Source organism: Thalassophryne amazonica, chromosome 15 (genome assembly GCF_902500255.1).
Source record: "Thalassophryne amazonica chromosome 15, fThaAma1.1, whole genome shotgun sequence".
NCBI lineage: Eukaryota > Metazoa > Chordata > Actinopteri > Batrachoidiformes > Batrachoididae > Thalassophryne > Thalassophryne amazonica.
In genome coordinates this window covers 37761422-37775166 of record NC_047117.1, presented here as the reverse complement: position 1 = coordinate 37775166, position 13745 = coordinate 37761422, and the positions used below count along the sequence as shown (strand labels likewise).

The window sequence follows — 13745 nt, the reverse complement described above, 5'->3', positions numbered from 1 at the left end:
AACGTCATAGAAAAACAAACTGCAAATGAAAGGAGACACACCAGAAAAATAATCAATAAATTCAGGTGTGGTGTCACTAAATTCACTGAACACATCAATGGTCTGCTGGTTATACTTTAAGTGAATTTATGACTTATATTGCTCATTTTATTACTTATTTTAATGATTTAAAAAAAAATCACTAAAATTCAATTTTTGCACATTTTTCCAAACTGAGTGCTGTAGTATAACCAGCAAGGAACCACTGACGTGTGCATTAAATTTCTAAACAGAAAAATTCTCTTAAATTTTGAAAAAGCCATTTTTCCAAACTGAGTGCTGTACTGAGACCAGTGATGATGTGTGCAGTAAATTTTGTCACTACACCTGAATTTATTGATTATTTTTCTGGTGTCTCCTTTCATTTTTGCACTTTGTAGAAGTCACTGCTTGTTCAGATTAATATTATTTTTTCCAGCTCCGAGGACGGCTCATATGGATGAAAGTAAGGTTGGAGCTCGTTACTTCCTGAGGTTAGTAACTAGTGTTTATTTTTCTATAACGCTTGACTTATGACAATCTGTGAACAATTTTCTAAATTTAGTGGCGTCTTAGGGGAGGTTTCTGTCCTCCCCGAGTTTGACACCTACGTTACTGTTTGACAAGTGGACCGTCCCAGTCAAACTCCTCACCTGCTGCTGTCAACAGAGTGGGTTGAGCTTGTCACCAGAAGCGAGACCCGCCCTGGGCTCGCCTCCCTGCCTCACTGACTGCAGTGAACTCAACCCCCCCCCCCCCCCAACAAACTAAATACAAATTTTTTTTTTTGCATGATAGGATTTGTAATCAAGATTTCTTGCAGTAATTGATGCGTAAACTGAAATCCTTAAACTGAAAAAATATATATTATGAATGATATTCACATTTTGTGAGACTCACATTCATGTTTAGGGAGATATTTTCAGTATTCATATTTTGCAGTTAAAGGCTTGTGGATAATTCACTATTTGCAGTTGATTAATTTGTTTAATATTTATTTTGGGTTACATAGAACTTAATTGAGGATATATTTGTTTAATAAACTGTGTTTAATAAACAGTATGTTGTACTCCTTAATTTCATTTGTTCATGATGTTATTATGTGCATGTTGATCTTGATATGCTGCACCTTTTTGGAAAGCTCCGTGTGTACAACATATTAAAATTTCAGCTTTCTAGGTCTGTTTTTTAGGGTTTTAGAGAGAGAAAATTAAGCTAAATTCATTATGTTGGAAGTTGAAATTGCATGTCATCCGGACAGCCGAGGTCTTACATAGCAACTGCTTAGCAACGCCGGCTGGTGTGACAACGATAAGCCAGCAGGGGTCAGTGCACACTTAGGGAAAAAAAAAAAAGATAGCTTCAAGTTCACAGGTCAAAGCAGAAGCGCTGTTGCAACACTCAGTGGAGAACAAGCTGAAAGAAGTTACACTGTGGACAAAAATGGTATGTAACTAAGCAGCTCAAAAGTCTATTTTTGTGCATTTGTTTTGTGAACGTAATATGAGCCATAGCGCCACAAACGGTTTAATATAAACTGACTTCTAATACTGTGATTTACTGCTTTTGATGAAGATAATGACAGTGTTTGGGGTTTTATTTATTTTTTGTGCATCCTTTTGTGCTTGTCGCTTAACCTTTACCCAGCAGCAGAGCCTGCAGTGCTGGGATTCAAAAAGTATTAAGCTGTTAGTGTAATCCAATGTGGCCGTGCGGCGTGCGCCCCCTAGTCAACACTACAAGTTATCGGTTATCAGTTATCTGTATCTTCCGATAATCCCTTTATCCGTTTATCGGTTTATCGTTATCGAAGATAACTTTTCAATTATCTGATTATCTGTTATCGAAGTTAACTTTTAACTTTTGCCCACCACTGTATATATATATATATATATATATATATATATATATATATATATATATATATATATATATTCACAAATATACATCAAATGGGCTTTTCAATATTAAATTCAAATGTCCAGAAAATCCATGATCCGGATCAGGTCCGGATCAAACTTTGTTAGGTGATAGTGAGTGTCAGTCTAGACCGCACTTTCAAATATAGAGTGATTGGGGCATGTTTGATGACACTATAATGTAAAACATACATTAAATGGGGTTTTCAATGTTCAATTTAAATAGCCACAACATCTGTAATCTGGATCAGATCCAGATCAAACCTTGTCAGATGATAAAGGATACCATCCTACATAACACTCCTAAATATGAAATAAATTTGATATTACTTGACAGAGTTATGAATTTTTGAAAATGCATTCAAATATTAAAGATAGGGATTTTTCATATATATATATATATATATATATATATATATATATGAAGAGTTCGGGCACAAAACCCTGTATCTTCACCAGACCACTCTTGTTTTAAATAAGGATATTTACCTGATGGAAGTTGGACATCTCCATGAATCATTCTTTCTTGTTATGAAATGGTTATGGTGCACTGAACAAAATACCAGAATCTCAGAAATCAACCTTTATTCAGAAATGTGTTAATTAGCAACCTTTAATAGATTTTGTTGCAAAACCTGGTTTCTCCACCTTCAGTTTGTTTTCAAAACTCAGTAAGTCCATCACTAATGCTGCATTTACTCATAGGCAGCACGCGTTATGAATGTCATATTTGCGTCATTCTTGGTACATTCCTGACATTCTTAATGTGACTTAACACATCTGAATAGGTTTCTTAATAGTGCATGTTGGTGTGTGATATTTGTGACTTTCATGGAGCATGTTTTTGGCTGTCAAAAAATCTTCCACGAATGTCATGCACCACCCTCATTTCGCCTCATGTTGTGGAGGTCGCAAGTGAGCGTATTGATCCATCTTGATTAGTGATGATCCGTAATAGAGCGTGACAGCGTTCTTCTCTGACGTGCGCACAATTAAACCCTGCTGCAACGCATTCAGTTTCATTGCTGCAGTATGCTGAAGAAGGACATAGACGCCAAGTCGGCGAGAAGTTTCGTTCCAATGCTCCTGGCTGCGCCTGATGTTTGGGAAAACAAGAGCAGACCAGAGCAGCATGAAGCCACACATCTGCCTCTCTCTGTCTACTCCTCTGCACCACTCCATGGCACAGAGCCCAACTAAGCATGCAGTCACAAAGTTCTTCTGGTGTGGATTTAAAGGAGCAAACTGGAGCAATCTGAATTGTTCATCAGCTGATGGATGAATATGGGTGTGTGTGGAGACAATTCGCCTCATTCACAATGTGACAGAACTTAACGATGCGCTGTTATGCGCTCAACAGCGCGGAACATTATTCTTGACCGTGTGTAATGGTTCCTGATAATGCTCCACCAACACGTTACATTAATCATAACGCGTGGTAACAGGTTGCAGCAGTTCCTGAGGAGACCTGACGCCTGTAATGTTTAATAAATTTACAGATATTCAGGCCTCGCAATGGGGAACCATTAATATGTAGTGTTTTTATTTGAATTTTTATGTCTCCACACAGGAGCTCAATAGATGTGTAGCAGTTTTAATAACAAAGCCTCCACACAGGGCACCAAAAATATGTAACGGATATTTATTAAATAAAATAATTTATTACTGAATTGCCCACACACGGGGAACCAGAAATGTAGCAATTTATAGTGAATAAGTAGTTAAACTCCCAAACTGAATTAGATTGGGTTAGGCCCATCTGATGAGTCACCAAAATAATTAACAATTTAGGGTTTAATACTTATTATTTAATTATTACTCGGGGCACCACCTATTTCAGCATAGGTACTATAATTTAAACATTCATTAATTTATCAGTCTCAAATGAATTAATCAGTCTCAATTTAATTTAATCAGTCTCTGATCTGAAGTCTGAATTCCACGATACAGTTGACCAAGAGTTTCCTTCTGAACACAAAATGAACCACGGCAGAAATATTTACAATTTATTTACAATTTATACAAGAAATGAACATTTTACTGGCATTTTATGGACAGTGATTAAAATAAGTTCATTCATGGAAACAATTTTTCTTACTCACTCATGAGACGTTGGAGAAAGAGAGATAGCTTAAAACTTTAAGGAAATAAATCTGATTGGAATTTAGTGATGAATGTTGAAGCCATTTATTAAGAAAAATATTAAACAAGCATGAATATGTTTAAAAAGGAGCCACCTGTATCCATTGACAACAAACCTCTTTCATGGAACCTTGAACTGGGTCACTTCGCTGAAGCTGTTGAAGAGGCGGTCCATCGTGGCTGTTCATGCTCTGGGCAGCGTGAGCTCACTTGGGTCAAGGGGTTAACCCTGCGGCTTCCCCGTCGCGATCCCAAGACTTGCGTCCGCTGGCTTTGCCGACAGTTAGCTGCTTGCAGTCAGGTTTGAAATCAGCTCTGTGGTCAGCTTGCAGGAACCCAGAGGTAGAAGGTGTTTGTTGAAAATGGTTTCTAGTAGCTTCTCAGAAGTTTGTTGGAGCCAAACTAAAAGTCTGTGAATTTAGCAAAAAAGTAAAACTTTAAGAGCGTTGAAAAATTATAATGAAAAGTTGCTTTTCTGTAAATTCACTCTTAATTTGAAAAGCTCAGCTCGGAAGTTCTCTTAAAAATTCAAAAGACTTGACACACCTTAAAGCGTCAGGTTAAACTTTAAGTTTGTCAACAGTAAAGAATGAATGAATGCCACGTGGTAGCTTAGCTTAGCTTAGCTTAGCAATGGGGCCTTGGCCCAAAAATAAAAATGAAGTGTTTACAAAGAAGAAAGCAAAGAAAGAGAAGGAGTGTTGCATCTAATGAGAAAGATTAAAATTAAAAACTGGTTTTGAACCATTTTTCGGACCGTATGGATTAATGTTGTTTAATCACTGGCGTTTTCACACACACTTTCAGCGGACACTCAGTGGTGGGCACAGATAACCAAAAAAATAACTTTGATAATAGATAATCAGATAACTGAAAAGTTATCTTTGTTAAAGATAAACCACCCAAAAATGTATCGAAAGTTACAGATAACCGATAAATTCTAGTATTGTCTCTGGTACATTTGCAACTACTAACAAGCTGAACTTGAGTTTTAACACCACAATCGCTTTTGGAAGCATCAAAAGCGACAAAAGACCCAAACAATGAGCCAGCACTTCTATGTTTGAATATGCTTCCCCCTCCTGGAAGCTACAGCACAGAGGCACCCTGAGAGCAGCCACAAAGCCAGCTCTCTACCAATTACAATGCTCCGGTCAGGCGGAGGTCTTGAAAAAATAAAGGCATGCTGACTTATGGTTTTGTGTGAATACTGATAGAATAACTCCATTAATGTCAATTCTGTAATTTGTACAAAGTTAAAATATAACATATATCTTTTAATGTTGAATAATGCACTAATTCTGAGGTTTTGTAACAAACACAGACAGATCACAAAGGATTCTGGGTAAAAGTGCCTCTGCTAAACACTGATTGGTTCAGTCATTCATTATGTAAACCAACACATTAATGCAATGTGTGTTGTGTGTTGGTGTTTACAGATAAATGTGCTTTTGTAAAATATTCCATTTTTTATTTGTAAAAACATGCATTTTTACGGAGCCCTGGAAGTGTCATGGCAAAATGTTTTGCATGTGGAGAGAATGTGCGCACATTTTATTAGTGCCGTGCGCACGTTTCATGATGCTGTAAAACGTGCACTCAATATTGTCTTGACACATAAATGTTGGCTTGACACTGTGCGAGTTTTGGCCCTTTGTCAGATGATTTTTCATTTGTGCCAGAATTTTTTGGACCGAGTTTTAGGTTAATCACGCGTCCTGCATCGTGTAAAATACATCGAGTAACAAGCTGCGTTTAACATCTCACGACCACCTCCTGATCACTCATCGTATGGTTGAATGAAAATCAAACCTGTTTATTATTCTGGTCGGCCGTTGTGAGGATATCAACAAGCATCCAACCTCTCGCACTGTGCCTGTGCAAACACCGAAGACCTGTCTTGTAATGGGTTTTTTTGTTGTTGTTGTTTCGTTTTTAAACTTAATTTGTAAAAAAAAAAAAAAAAAAAAAAAAAGCCATTGGCAAAGCCAAAAAGTTGATTTGACAGCCATCTGATATAACCGGGGTCAAAATAAATAGAACACTGCCATCTACTGGTGCCCAGATGCTTAGTACTTAGGGCGAATACTGCCATGAACACTACTGGCCAGTAGATGGCAGTAGATGCCTTGAAAACTTGCCAAAACAAAATTCCAGATAATCCGTGTCTGCTACATTTAAGATGCGTGGACTTTAACAAACGCAAATACAATAATGTCTATAAACCCAGAGAATATATTCACGAGAGTTTTAGGCACTAGAGTTTAATGCTGCTGTCCATGGAGCCTGAACACAGTGTCTGAAATGCATTTGTCCTGTTGTGAACATACTGAGATTACCCTATCCTACCCATAATGCACTGCTGGGCACAGCATGTGCTCACAAAACCTTCAAAAATAGCACATTACTTTAAAACTAAAACATATATCTGATATTTTCGCTTTATAAAACTTCAGATATGACAGTAATTTTAAATAACTTGTCCAAAATTAGTTTGGTTAAAATTTGAACCACAAGTTAAAAATGTATGCCTCTGGATGACTTGGGTGATATTGCCAAGAAAATGATTTTTGTGTGTGTGTGTGTGTGTGTGTGTGTGTGTGTGTGTGTGTGTGTGTGTGTGTGTGTGTGTGTGTGTGTGTGTCATAATGGAAGAGGCAGAGGATCAGATTAGGGAGCTGTGCACATCTGTCAGCATGCAGCCCATCTTCAGCACCATTAGATTAGAGTTAATGAAGACACCCTGCACGTGTCTGTATATTTGTTAGTGTGGGAGACAAACACAGAGGAGGAGACAGGGACGGACACGAGGAGTAAACACGGAGAAAATGTGTGCCGCTGTTCAGCTTGGTTTACTACGTTATCGGTCTAAAAGTTATCGGACGACAATTTATCGGAAGATAATTAGTCAGAGAGGCTATCTGCTTGATTGATGTGAATTTATATTGTCGGATGTAATACCTTGTTAGTTTTTTATACCATTTAGCCAATTAGCCACTATCGCTTAGCGGCTAATGGTGACCCATTCTGAACCCACGTTTAGCTATAGGTTAGCAACTAATGCCTGCGCAATTACTCGCAAATCGACACCACCTCTCAAATGAACATCACTAACATTTCGCAACAAATGAACCCACATTCCTCGTCTAATACCGCCGTACCAATTCCTCAAAACAAAATATGCGTTGATAAGTATTAATGAATGGATATATAAAAGTGAATTGGTCAACTGTTAGTGACTCTGCGTATCACATATAAATAGCATCTACAAATGAATTATAATGCAAATTTAAGCATCACTTTAGTTAAGCTCATACTAAATACTTTACTAACAGCTTGTAAAGGCTTTATAATAGTATTTTTAAGTTTACTAACACATCGATAGGCATTTATAAATGGACATATAAAAATGAATTGTCAACTGTTTGAGATTGTGATTAAAATATATATTAAGCATCTACAAATGTTATAACGCAAATTTAAGCATCACTTTAGTTAAGCTCACACCAAATACTTTACTAACAGTTGTAAAGGCTTTATAATAGTATTTTTAAGTTTACTAATGCATTGATAAGCATTTATAAATGGACATGTAAAGTGAATTGTCAACTGTTTGAGATTGTGATTAAAATATATATTAAGCATCTACAAATGAGTTATAATGCAAATTTAAGCATTACTTTAGTTAAGCTCATACTAAATACTTTACTAACAGCTTGTAAAGGCTTTATAATAGTATTTTTAAGTTTACTAACGCATCGATAAGCATTTATAAATGGAGGTATAAAAGTGACTTGTCAACTGTTTGAGATTGTGATTAAAATATATATTAAGCATATACAAATGAGTTATAAAACAAATTTAAGCATCACTTTAGTTAAGCTCACACCAAATACTTTACTAACAGCTTGCAAAGGCTTTATAATAATATTTTTAAGTTTACTAACACATTCATAAGCATTTATAAATGGACATATAAAAAAGTGATTAGTCAACTGTTTGAGATTGTGATTAAAATATATATTAAGCATCTCTAAATGAGTTATAATGCAAATTTAAGCATCACTTTAATTAAGCTCACACCAAATATTTTACTAAGAGCTTGTAAAGTCTTTATAATTGTATTTTTAAGTGTATTAACGCGTTGATAAGCATTTATAAATGGACATATAAAAGTGAATTGGTCAGCTGTTTGAGATTGTGATTAAAATATATATTAAGCATATACAAATGAGTTGTAAAACAAATTTTATCACCACAAGGATATTACAAATGCTTAACTAATGCTCAGTTAAAGCTTATTCATACAGATTATTGTGGTGGAGGGTGGACTTTTTTCTGGTTCCGGAGCACAGCGGTGTTCTGCTGTATCTGTTAGCTGTTTGAACTGAGCTGTTTGAGTTCTTTGAATTAACAGTCTTTTTCAAGACTTTTTTACTTTTTTTTTACTTTTTCACCGTGCTCCAACGCCTAAAGAAGACCTCTAACGGTCGAAGCATCGCGACGGAGCTCTTTTATCAGCTAACCTTCATCAGCGTTGGCAAGCTAACTAGCTTGCTAACGCTTTCGTTTTTATTTTTATTTTATTTTTTAGCACTGTTGTCGTGCTGCTCCACAGCCTGCCTAGTGGATTTTTATTTTATTTTAGCACTGTTGTCGTGCGTTACCTGTGCTGCTCCACAGCCTGTCCAGTGGATTTTTATTTTATTTTTAGCACTGTTGTCGTGCGTTGCCTGTGCTGCTCCACAGCCTGTCCAGTGGATTTTTATTTTATTTTTTACCACTGTTGTCGTGTGTTACCTGTGCTGCTCCACAGCCTGTTCAGTGGATTTTTATTTTATTTTTTAGCACTGTTGTCGTGCGTTACCTGTGCTGTTCCACAGCCTGTCCAGTGGATTTTTATTTTATTTTTTACCACTGTTGTCGTGTGTTACCTGTGCTGCTCCACAGCCTGTTCAGTGGATTTTTGTTTTGTTTTTTGGCACTGTTGTCGAGTGTTACCTGTGCTGCTCCACAGCCTGTACAGTGGATTTTTATTTTATTTTTTACCACTGTTGTCGAGTGTTACCTGTGCTGCTCCACAGCCTGTACAGTGGATTTTTATTTTATTTTTTACCACTGTTGTCGTGTGTTACCTGTGCTGCTCCGCAGCCTGTCCAGTGGATTTTTATTTTATTATTTTATTTTATTTTATTTATTTTTTTTTATTTTTTATTTTTATTTATTTATTTATTTATTTTTTTTAGCACTGTTGTCGTGCGTTACCTGTGCTGCTCCACAGCCTGTCCAGTGGATTTTGATTTTGATTTTATTTTTTTGGGCGCTGTTGTCGTGCGTTACCTGTGCTGCTCCACAGCCTGTCCAGTGGATTTTTATTTAGCGCTGTTGTCGTGCGTTACCTGTGCTGCTCCACAGCCTGTCTAGTGGATTTTTATTTTGTTTTAGCACTGTTGTCGTGCGTTGCCTGTGCTGCTCCACAGCCTGTCCAGTGGATTTTTATTTTTATTTTATTTTATTTTTTAGCACTGTTGTTGTGCGTTACCTGTGCTGCTCCACAGCCTGTCCAGTGGATTTTTATTTTTATTTTATTTTATTTTTTAGCACTGTTGTTGTGCGTTACCTGTGCTGCTCCACAGCCTGTATAGTGGATTTTTATTTTATTTTAGCACTGTTGTCGTGCGTTACCTGTGCTGCTCCACAGCCTGTCTAGTGGATTTTTATTTTGTTTTAGCACTGTTGTCGTGCGTTGCCTGTGCTGCTCCACAGCCTGTCCAGTGGATTTTGATTTTGATTTTATTTTTTTTGGCACTGTTGTCGTGTGTTACCTGTGCTGCTCCGCAGCCTGTCCAGTGGATTTTTATTTTATTATTTTATTTAATTTATTTATTTATTTATTTATTTTTAGCACTGTTGTCGTGCGTTACCTGTGCTGCTCCACAGCCTGTCCAGTGGATTTTTATTTTATTTTTTGCACTGTTGTCGTGCGTTACCTGTGCTGCTCCACAGCCTGTCCAGTGGATTTTTATTTTATTTTTTAGCACTGTTGTCGTGCGTTACCTGTGCTGCTCCACAGCCTGTCCAGTGGATTTTGATTTTTATTTTATTTTTTTGGGCGCTGTTGTCGTGCGTTACCTGTGCTGCTCCACAGCCTGTCCAGTGGATTTTTATTTAGCGCTGTTGTCGTGCGTTACCTGTGCTGCTCCACAGCCTGTCTAGTGGATTTTTATTTTGTTTTAGCACTGTTGTCGTGCGTTGCCTGTGCTGCTCCACAGCCTGTCCAGTGGATTTTTATTTTTATTTTATTTTATTTTTTAGCACTGTTGTTGTGCGTTACCTGTGCTGCTCCACAGCCTGTCCAGTGGATTTTTATTTTGTTTTAGCACTGTTGTTGTGCGTTACCTGTGCTGCTCCACAGCCTGTCTAGTGGATTTTTATTTTGTTTTAGCACTGTTGTCGTGCGTTACCTGTGCTGCTCCACAGCCTGTCTAGTGGATTTTTATTTTGTTTTAGCACTGTTGTCGTGCGTTACCTGTGCTGCTCCACAGCCTGTCTAGTGGATTTTTATTTTGTTTTAGCACTGTTGTTGTGCGTTACCTGTGCTGCTCCACAGCCTGTCTAGTGGATTTTTATTTTGTTTTAGCACTGTTGTTGTGCGTTACCTGTGCTGCTCCACAGCCTGTCTAGTGGATTTCTATTTTGTTTTAGCACTGTTGTCGTGCGTTACCTGTGCTGCTCCACAGCCTGTCTAGTGGATTTTTATTTTGTTTTAGCACTGTTGTCGTGCGTTGCCTGTGCTGCTCCACAGCCTGTCCAGTGGATTTTTATTTTTATTTTATTTTATTTTTAGCACTGTTGTTGTGCGTTACCTGTGCTGCTCCACAGCCTGTCCAGTGGATTTTTATTTTTATTTTATTTTATTTTTTAGCACTGTTGTTGTGCGTTACCTGTGCTGCTCCACAGCCTGTCTAGTGGATTTTTATTTTATTTTAGCACTGTTGTCGTGCGTTACCTGTGCTGCTCCACAGCCTGTCTAGTGGATTTTTATTTTGTTTTAGCACTGTTGTCGTGAGTTGCCTGTGCTGCTCCACAGCCTGTCCAGTGGATTTTTATTTTTATTTTATTTTATTTTTTAGCACTGTTGTTGTGCGTTACCTGTGCTGCTCCACAGCCTGTCTAGTGGATTTTTATTTTATTTTAGCACTGTTGTCGTGCGTTACTTGTGCTGCTCCACAGCCTGTCTAGTGTCGGATTCCCTGTTTGGGAATCCGCTAGCTTAGCGTAGCTACTAGCTCTTAGCCGTTTTAGCATGGCGGCTTCTCCTGTCTCTCCCGTACTTTTCTGCTCTGGGTGTGAAATGTTTAGTTATTCCTCGGCCTCTTTTAGCAGTAACGGTACATGTAATAAGTGCAGCTTATTCGTAGCTTTGGAGGCCAGGCTGGGCGAATTGGAGGCTCGGCTCCGCACCGTGGAAAATTCTACAGCTAGCCAGGCCCCTGTAGTCGGTGCGGACCCCGTGCAGTCGGGAAGGCAGGCTGACTGGGTGACTGTGAGGAGGAAGCGTAGCCCTAAACAGAAGCCCCGTGTACACCGTCAACCCGTTCACATCTCTAACCGTTTTTCCCCACTCGACGATACACTCGCCGAGGATCAAACTCTGGTTATTGGCGACTCTGTTTTGAGAAATGTGAAGTTAGCGACACCAGCAACCATTGTCAATTGTCTTCCGGGGGCCAGAGCAGGCGACATCGAAGGACATTTGAAATTGCTGGCTAAGGCTAAGCGTAAATTTGGTAAGATTGTAATTCACGTCGGCAGTAATGACACTCGGTTACGCCAATCGGAGGTCACTAAAATTAACATTGAATCGGTGTGTAACTTTGCAAAAACAATGTCGGACTCTGTTGTTTTCTCTGGGCCCCTCCCCAATCAGACCGGGAGTGACATGTTTAGCCGCATGTTCTGCTTGAATTGCTGGCTGTCTGAGTGGTGTCCAAAAAATGAGGTGGGCTTCATTGATAATTGACAAAGCTTCTGGGGAAAACCTGGTCTTGTTAGGAGAGACGGCATCCATCCCACTTTAGAGGGAGCAGCTCTCATTTCTAGAAATCTGGCCAATTTTTTGGGATCCTCCAAACTGTGACTGTCTAGCATTGGGACCAGGAGGCAGAGCTGTGGTCTTATACACCTCTCTGCAGCTTCTCTCCCCCTGCCATCCCCCTATTACCCCATCCCCGTAGAGACGGTGCCTGCTCCCAGACCACCAATAACTAGCAAAAATCTATTTAAGCATAAAAATTCAAAAAGAAAAAATAATATAGCACCTTCAATTGCACCACAGACTAAAACAGTTAAATGTGGTCTATTAAACATTAGGTCTCTTTCTTCTAAGTCCCTGTTGGTAAATAATATAATAATTGATCAACGTATTGATTTATTCTGCCTAACAGAAACTTGGTTACAGCAGGATGAATATGTTAGTTTAAATGAGTCAACACCCCCGAGTCACACTAACTGTCAGAATGCTCGTAGCACGGGCCGGGGCGGAGGATTAGCAGCAATCTTCCATTCCAGCTTATTAATTAATCAAAAACCTAGACAGAGCTTTAATTCATTTGAAAGCTTGTATCTTAGTCTTGTCCATCCAAATTGGAAGTCCCAAAAACCAGTTTTATTTGTTATTATCTATCGTCCACCTGGTCGTTACTGTGAGTTTCTCTGTGAATTTTCAGACCTTTTGTCTGACTTAGTGCTTAGCTCAGATAAGATAATTATAGTGGGCGATTTTAACATCCACACAGATGCTGAGAATGACAGCCTCAACACTGCATTTAATCTATTATTAGACTCTATCGGCTTTGCTCAAAAAGTAAATGAGTCCACCCACCACTTTAATCATATTTTAGATCTTGTTCTGACTTATGGTATGGAAATAGAAGACTTAACAGTATTCCCTGAAAACTCCCTTTTGTCTGATCATTTTTTAATAACATTTACATTTACCCTGATGGACTACCCTGCAGTGGGGAATAAGTTTCATTACACTAGAAGTCTTTCAGAAAGCGCTGTAACTAGGTTTAAGGATATGATTCCTTCTTTATGTTCTCTAATGTCATATACCAACACAGAGCAGAGTAGCTACCTAAACTCTGTAAGGGAGTTAGAGTATCTTGTCAATAGTTTTACATCCTCATTGAAGACAACTTTGGATGCTGTAGCTCCTCTGAAAAAGAGAGCTTTAAATCAGAAGTGTCTGACTCCGTGGTATAACTCACAAACTTGTAGCTTAAAGCAGATAACCCGTAAGTTGGAGAGGAAATGGCGTCTCACTAATTTAGAAGATCTTCACTTAGCCTGGAAAAAGAGTTTGTTGCTCTATAAGAAAGCCCTTCATGAAGCTAGGACATCTTTCTACTCATCACTAATTGAAGAAAATAAGAACAACCCCAGGTTTCTTTTCAGCACTGTAGCCAGGCTGACAAAGAGTCAGAGCTCTATTGAGCTGAGTATTCCATTAACTTTAACTAGTAATGACTTCATGACTTTCTTTGCTAACAAAATTTTGACTATTAGAGAAAAAATTACTCATAACCATCCCAAAGATGTATCGTTATCTTTGGCTGCTTTCAGTGATGCCGGTATTTGGTTAGACTCTTTCTCTCCGATTGT

At 38.3% G+C, this 13745-nt stretch overlaps 1 protein-coding gene across 2 annotated transcripts in view; it reads left to right on the top strand.

Annotated features, from left to right (window-relative positions):
• The window catches only part of ndst3 (N-deacetylase/N-sulfotransferase (heparan glucosaminyl) 3), a 391475-nt gene that overhangs the window by 134906 nt on the left and 242824 nt on the right, over positions 1–13745 (top strand). The window lies entirely within an intron of this gene.